The sequence below is a fragment of the Prionailurus viverrinus genome, chromosome D2 (assembly GCF_022837055.1).
Source record: "Prionailurus viverrinus isolate Anna chromosome D2, UM_Priviv_1.0, whole genome shotgun sequence".
Classification (NCBI taxonomy): Eukaryota; Metazoa; Chordata; class Mammalia; order Carnivora; family Felidae; genus Prionailurus; species Prionailurus viverrinus.
In genome coordinates this window covers 31,064,734-31,073,221 of record NC_062571.1, presented here as the reverse complement: position 1 = coordinate 31,073,221, position 8,488 = coordinate 31,064,734, and positions in this window count along the sequence as shown.

Sequence of the window (8,488 nt, the reverse complement as noted above, 5' to 3'; positions counted from 1 at the left end):
AACGGAAAACGTATCTCTTTACACATCACACACCCTGCGTAGACTAACTGCAAAAATTAAAACCTGGGGCAAACTTCAAAATCGTAAGAATCATAGCGCTTAAGTACCTCTTGTGTTGTTGCAGAGATTCATTCCATGCCTGGTTCCACACACACCGCGGAGCACCGACCTTTCACTCTGTGCTGAAGGAGGTGGTGGTAACAGAGGGAGGCAGACATTTGGAAAAGCAGTAACTACACAGGATGTTAAGCGTCTGGATGCGGGGGGAGCAGTTGTGGGGATCTGAGTGTGTTCTGGGAAGGCTTCCAGGAGGCAGCGATGTTAAATGAGGCCTGCCGGGTGAAGTGGAAGGTGCCCCGGCGAAAGCACGCGGAGGAAGTTCTCCAGCCAAGGGAAGAGTTGTTCCTAAATTTGGTGCAAACTGGAGCCCCCTGGAGATCTTTCACAAGCACTGGTGCCTGGCTCCCAACCCCATACATCCTGACTTAATTGGGCTGCGTTGTAACGAGGCGTCAGTGTTCCAAGCTGCCCAGGGGATTCTAATGTGCAGCAAGGCTGGGAGCCGGAGGCCTGCACCAGGGCCGTGGCTCTCGGTAAACTGAATGGGGAAGCGGAGGAAGCCAGACAGTGGAAATGGAAAGAGCAGATGGGTTAAGATCTGGGGTGTAGAATGGACAGGAGGAGTCAGCCATAGTGGGGAGACAGTGAGGGTGGAAAAGCTGATCATGGGGCGCCTGGGGCTCCGCCGGTTAAGCAGCCGACTCTTGATTTTGGCTCAGGTTATGGTCTCAGGATTTGTGGGATCAAGCCCCGCTTGATCAGGCTCTGAGCTGATGGCGCGGGATTCTCTCTCTCTCCCTCTCCCTCTGCCCCTCCCCTGCTCACATGCACGCGCATGCTCTCATTCTCTCTCTCTCTCAAAATAAATAAAATAGCCTTAAAAAAAAAAAAAAAGCCGGTCATGCCCAGGTGTCAGACTTGGGTAACGAGGTAGATGTGGTCCATTTTCTATAATGCAGAACAGAAGAAGAAAGGGCGATGCACAGAAAGACCTACCGATTAGAGGTGATGCGTGCTTATTACAGGGAAGTTTGGCTCAATAAATAGTAACCCTGGCCGTGATCAAGATCACCATCACCATCATCACCATCATCTTCGTCTGATTCAGACGCCTAAAGCCCTTGTCACAAGGATTAGAGCAGTGATGTTGCCCTCTAGTGTCATCATCTGTGTACTACAAGTTCTCGGGCAGCAGTCCCCACACCTGCAGGGGGACAGCTCCAGGTCTCCAGGGTGGGCCAGTGTCAAGGAGGGAATTTCAAGGGATGGAAAGTGACATGGACCTCGCTAGGAGGAGAGGGTAGAGGTAGGAGGTCAGAGACGGGTAAGACGCGGTCTGCTCTTACTGCTCGGGCCAGGATTTCCCAAGTGAGACCCATTCTCAGCCCGACTCTGAGTAAGGGTCTCCTTTGGATGAGCTGCTGTCTTTTCAAAGCGCTCACGTCGTGGAGGAAGCCCCAAAAGAGGAAAGGGCACTGGGCAGGGCGTCTGGAGGCCTGAGCTCTGAGGGAGCGCTCTCTGAGGCTGCCTGACCTCAGGCGAATGCCCTGTTTGGGTATCAGCATCCCTATCAGGAGTAGGTGTCTCCGGAGGGTCCAGATTGTGTCTGTACTAATGACCACGACCGTGGGCAAGACTGACACTCTCTGCCCTCCAGAGAAGAGACAGGGGGACTGCCAAGTGCCAGTGAGGAACAGAGAGCAAGTGCCCTGGGAGGCTTCAAGGAGGAGGTGGCATTCCATCCAGACCCGAAAGGAATTAATAGATAACGTCTATGGCAAGACACCCACTCTTGGGACAGTCAGGAGAAACTTACCACAGAGAAACCCTGTGGTAAGAGAAGAAAGGGCGTGGGCTCTGGAGTCAGACAGATCGGGCTTTCACCGTTGGCTCCCCTAACTACATGACCTTGGACAAGTTATTTAACCTTTAGGAGCATGTATTCTCATCTGTGGAATGGGGATATAATAAAATAACCACAGCGAACGCTGATTTAGTCCTATGTGCCGAGTACTATTCTACGTATTTGCATGTATTAACTAATTTAATCCCCACAATCATCCTATGAGGTAGTACAATTAGCCCCATTTTACAGATGAGGAAGATGAGGCACGAAGAGGTTGTATAACTGATTCGGTCGCTGGGCACATGGTTGGTGCACATCTCTGCTGCAATCACAGAGAGGACAGTCAAGGCACTGAACTGAAACGGGTGAGCTTGTTGGCAGAACGCAGTCTCCAGGGTGGGCCAGTGTCAAGGAGGGAATTTCAAGGGATGAAAAGTGACATTCTCCAGCAAGCATCAAGAACAACGCATGATATTTGTTCGTGGCCACGTCATGATACCCCACTTTCCAGCTGGGACCATATGGGCAAGGAAGGGCAAGAGCTCTTAGAACTAGCTTCATCCCACCATCCACACAATAAGTGTCAGTGTCAAAACCGAGTTGGGCCCTGAATTACGAAGACGTACTCTCTCCCAACTTCCCATACAGCTAAGGGTGTGATGTGACCTTGTTCTGGCCAATAAATATAAGGGGTATCTGCTGAGAGGGTCCTGGGAAAGATTTCCCTTCTGAACAAAAAAAAAAAAAAAAAAAAAGAGAGAGAGATGGAAGAAGAGTTCTCTTTCTTCCTGGGATGGGAAAGCTGTTATGTAGGGATGTGATACTTGGAGCTATTGCAGCCACTTTGCAGGCATGAGGCAAAGGCCAAGAAAAATAAAAATTCCCAAAGAGCTTTGAAATCATTGAGCTGTTTAGTATGGAAACACCTACCTCTAGACTTGTGGTCATGTGAGAAAAATAAGTCCCGATTTGTTTCAGTCACTATTACTTACAGCAAAAAGCACTCCTAATACTATATCCAAGTTGTTTCAATATGTTCATTCACCTGAGCAATCATTTATTTATTTAATCAGCGAATACCACTGCACATACGCTATGTGCTAATTACAATGGAGGGTAGGGAACTATGGCCATAATCAAGACAGACATAATTCCTGGCCTCGTGGATTTCTTAGCCTGGTGGGGAAAACACATTCTCAACAAGTGTGATGGGTCAGGATGTTAACAAAAAGGAAAGCATAGAAACACTAGTAGAGTATAGGACGGGGCCCCTGGGTGACTCAGTCGGTTAAGCGTCTGACTTGGACTCAGATCATGATCTCACGGTTCGTGAGTTCACGCCCCACCTAGGGCTCTCTGCTGTCAGCACAAGCCTGCTTTGGATCTTCTGTCCCCTTTTCTCTCTGTCCCTCCCCCGCTCATGCACATTCTCTAAATAAATAAATAGACTTTAAAACGAGAAAAAGAGGATCAGAAGACTGGAGAAAGCTAGCCAGGAGCTAATTCCCACCAAGAACGTATTACACCTATGAGATTCTTGGCTCGAGCCAGATGGGAGCCTCCCTCTGGGGAGAGCGAGCGGGGAGCTCTGCTCCTGAAGAAGTGGTCCTGCACTTCATGAGATGGCGAGGGATGCCATCAGGGCCATGCCTGGGGCCCAGCAGAAGGCTCTACAGCAGCTGCGGCTCATGTCCCCAGAGCTATAGACAGAGGCCACCGAGTGGGACTCCAGTGTGTCCCCCTTTGGGAGAGAAGGGTCGGCTTACACGCCACCAGCCGCCTGAAAGCAGGTGCCATGATGGCGTCACCGAGGTGTGCACACAGGTGGAGTTTAAGAGGCAGGCCTGGGGCGCCTGGGTGGCACAGTCGGTTAAGCGTCCGACTTCAGCCAGGTCACGATCTCGCGGTCCGGGAGTTCGAGCCCCGCGTCAGGCTCTGGGCTGATGGCTCGGAACCTGGAGCCTGTTTCCGATTCTGTGTCTCCCTCTCTCTCTGCCCCTCCCCCGTTCATGCTCTGTCTCTCTCTGTCCCAAAAATAAATAAAAAACGTTGAAAAAAAAATTAAAAAAAAAAAGAGGCAGGCCTGCGGGCAGCTGTCCACAGAAGACACTGCAATTTGCAGCCAAAGTGACCACGGTCCGAGCCTGTATGTCACAGAACCAAATATGCTGTGAAGAAATACGTTTAATTTTTTTAAGAGGCCATTTGGCCCAAAGATCCCATGCTCGATGTGATGTATCCTCGAGAAGTGGCACTGGAGGGGTCCTTACGGGACCGGCAGGGTGACTTCAGACAACGTGTTCCAGAAAGGACATTGTTCAGGGCTCCCCACATTGGCCCCCATTCCTCCTTTCATCAGGAACAGGGCATGTGGATATTCCAATCATTTTAATATGGAAACTTCGCTTTCGTTTTTCTTACCTTTGTCACCCTTGAAGGATGAAATGCCAATATTTTTCTCGCTTCCTAAGAAGATCTGAAGATTACAGGTGTCCCTGCCCTTGGGGAAAGCAGAAAGGTTTCTTTGGTGGCTGGTGCTCTGGGCCTTGCCAAAGGTACCGTGAACGAGCGAGAAGGGTGGTGAGGTTTGGAAGAGGCTGTGTTTACAGAAGCAGAACTTCCTTAAGAGGGTGGGGAGGAGGGGGCGCCTGGGTGGCTCAGTCGGTTGAGCGGTTGAGCGTCTGACTTCGGCTCAGGTCATGATCTCCCGGTTCGTGAGTCTGAGCTCCGCGTCAGGCTAGCTGCTGTCAGCACAGAGCCACTTTGGATCCTCTGTGTCCCTCTCTCTGCCCCAAACCCTGCTCATGCCCTCTCGAAAATAAAAATAAAAATAAAAATAAAAATAAAAATAAAAAGAAGTAACAGCCCCCTGACCTCAAGGACCCTGCAGAAACAGTGTATGCATTAATGACAATAAGGGCCCCACCCCAGATGCCTTTGGTACTATAGACAGCCTGGGGCGGGACAGTGGGGACCCAGAAGAAATAAGGTTGGATATCCCTGCCAGCTCAACAAGGTGGGGACTCAGAATAAAGATTAAGGTGGTTTTTAGAGAAGTTTTAGAGAATGAGAGAATAAGGAAATGGACATTTCTGGCACCCCTGGGTGTGGGAACTGACATTTACGTTTGCTGTATCTCCTGTTCCTTACGTCCAGCCAGGCTGGTCTGGCCTTTCTGTCCGGATCGGGGTTCATTTCGTGTCCCCTCCTCCATTACTTCCAAGGGCCACTCAGGTGAGGCACCGCATCACTTCCTGTCCCCCAAAGGCACCCCCTCCCTCCTCGGAAGCTTGAAGCTCATGGTGTCACCCATTTAACAGATGGGTATGGTGAGTTCTCTGGCTATGCTGGCACTTGGCTCCCCAACTGGGCCAGGAGCTCCATGAAGAGACAGGACCTTTTCTCCCAACTCTGGGCTGATCGTTGGAGCCCCTGCCCCGTCGAGCGACCCACGGGCCCAGGGCTTGGACCCTTCCGCGGAGGCACCCTTCCTTTGTCAGCCTTTCCTCGCCTCATCCACGCTAGAGCACTTGGCTGTCACATTTGCCGACACCCTGTGTGGACACCAAGTCCCCTCTGTCTGTAATACGCAGGCCGCCTCTGGGGGGACCCTGTTACCCAACCAGCAAGTGGGTGTCGTGGTGTCCCCTCCCAGGACAAGCCTTGCCTACCTACGTCCTACTCCACCCGCCATAGATGGGCAGATTTTGCTAGAGCCTGCTCTTGACGAATGACCCCATTCTGTGTTAGGAGCCTCTGAGCTCCGCGAATACCAGGAGCACAGCAGATGTAAACACTGGCGGCCTCTCTTCCCCCGCTACATAAACTTCGGGCTTTCAGGACGAGGCACTACCCCAGCACACTCACGGGGTTTAAAAGAAGTGTCAGCTCCAGCCCTGGCTCGTGGCGGAGGCCAGCTCTCCCCCTCCCGGCTCAAGTCCCAGATTCTGGGCCACTGATGCAGCGGCCAGGGTGGCAGAGCTCGTCTCCTAAAGCGAGGTGGCTTTAGCGGACCCTCTGGCTCATGGACAAAGGGCAGCTCTCTGTGAGGAATACATCCTTGAAGCCTTTGAAGACCCCAATGTCCTCCAAAAGTCCTGCCTCACCTACGAGGACACGTCGTTTTCGTTTAAAGTTTAGATCCTGTGAAAATAAGAACGCTACTCCCTTCCCGCCTGACGCGGTGGTATTTTAAACTTCTTTTCAGGATTAGTCATTCACCAATCCCCCCGACATTTGTTGAGCATCCACTCGGTACTGACTGCCAGGCGTTATACGGCCCCCTCCACTCAAAGCTGCCTCCAATCCCACATTGGCCTTCGTCCCGTTAGTTTCAGGCTTTCATACCTATGTCTGTATGTGCTAGATATCGATAGATAGATGATATGATTCCTCATCCCTCACTCCTGAGTCATGTTTTAAATCTTACCCATCGTTTTCATCCGACTAACATTCATAGGGTCTCTGTGACGTGCTGGCCACTCTCCTAGACACCGGCATCAGGCACAATCCAGGCCGTGAGGACCTCGCCACCCATGTGACGGGGAGGTGACCAGGGAGGTGGCCGCGATAGGCCTTGAGAGAAAGGAGGCAGGCGGGTCAGTAAAGGCTGTGCCAGACCGAGGCAATCAGGGATGGGGGCCCACCTCACGGGCAATGGGGTCTGGGGCAAGTCTGCCCCTCTTGGGGCCCCCAGCCTCGTCGCCCAATGAGGAACTAGATCGGGGATCCTCTTTGAGTTTCATGGACCAAGAAGAATATCAAAAACCTGACTGATGGAACCATAGAGGTCACCAACATTTTATCCCACCGAGTAAGGAATTTTAGAGAAAAAGGGAAGCCAGCCTCACAACGGCCACCTGCCGTCACGTCATTTCATAAAAGAAAAGACACGCTAGCCCCCACAGAGGAACGGTTAGTCTGGGAATGAAGGCTGGGCTTGCACACCAGATTCACTTGGTTGAATAAAAAGCTCACCGTGCTGTCATCGCTGTCTCACCCTGTCCTGTCCAGGCGAACTGCCTAGATGACCCATGGCACTAATGTCCCGGGATGCTGCGTGTGACCTGCTGAAGCCATGACCAAATGGCCGAAGCCCAGCACAGTTTCCAGACCTGTGGTCAGAAGACGTCTAACGGCGTCTCTCAAGCACTGTCGACGCTGTGTCCAACCCACATCGCTTCCTGAAACCCCCTTTTCTCTCCCTCCCACTTCCCTCACCCCCGAAGCTGTCCCACCTCCTTCTCCTCCAGATCGTCTAGAAAGCATTTCCTTTCCCACCTCTAGCCTTCAAGCCTCCAGCCTGGGGCCAGGTAGAACGAATCCTGAGGAGCACCCGTGAGCACACCCCCACCCCCATGTCACGGGAGAGGCTGCTCTTCTGCCACGGTGCTTCCAAGACCCCCTTCAAGCCCCTGGCAGGCTCTCATCAGCCGTCACCCACTTCGGCCATTGTCTCAGCTGCAGAGAGCTGCCTTGTCCAAGGTCACGCCCCTTCTTGGGGCAGCCCACAGGCAGCCATGGATGGATGGCCACCTCTGCCCAACACAAGGCAACGCCAAAGGGCCACTCCAGTTCAGAGCGACCTGCCCTTCGGGGCTGTCCTAGGCTGTCATCTAACACATCTCAGCTCAGCTCCTCCTCCGCCCGCTCCTGCTCCCCTCCCCTCCGTTCCCCAGGCATCGACCCCAAAGAGCTTCTTGATAAACACCCTGCCCTCTAAAGTCAGAAGTGGAGTCAGTCACCAGGGTCCCCGGCCTGTGCCATGAGCTCAGCCCATCGGCCAGAACCAATGGGCAGCCTTTCCCCCTCCACTTCTGGGTGGAGAGAACTTCCCGCACACAAACGTCCGTGAGCAAACTGGAGTCTCCCTGTGTCCACAGGACCTAAAGAACCTTGGGTCTCTCTTCCTCTTTTAACAAAGCCTAGCCTTCCAGACCTTTGTCTGGCGATGGGTTGGTCAGGCCGCTCTGAGCAGCAAGCACACATTGCAAATCTCCCTCCCTCTGTCCCTCTCCCCGGCTCATGAGTGTTTTCTCTCTCTCTCTCTCTCTCTGTCTCTCTCTCTCTGTCTCTCTCTCTCTGTCTCTCTCTGTCTCTCTCTCTCTCTCTCTCCCTAAAATTCAAAAAAAATTTAAGCCCCAAAGTTGAGTGAGTTCTGCTGCTGCTGCTGCTAAGAGGGATCAAAGGCAGAGGCCCGTCAGCAAGGGACAGACGTCCAGAGGTGGTGGCCCGCTCCAGAGAGGGAACAGACCTCTGCCCCATGGCCTGGCTATGGCTGGAGCCACTTGGGTCTGGAGCGGAGCCTGGGAGGGTCCCCAAGTGCAAGGCTGGATAGTCTGGAGACCATACACACACGCACACACGCGCACACACACACAGCGGGGGCCACCACGGCTGGCGATCGAGAGCCCTCCTCTGCTTTAATGTGGGACGTGCCCTGCCCTGCTGAGCCTAGCCCACCTTCAGGGGCCACACACCTACAGGTGCCCACAGATGCACCAGTGTGTGTGCACTTACACACATCAGCCCCACACACGGTCGCTCGGAAACGGCATCCCGGCTTCACACAGGGCGCGACAC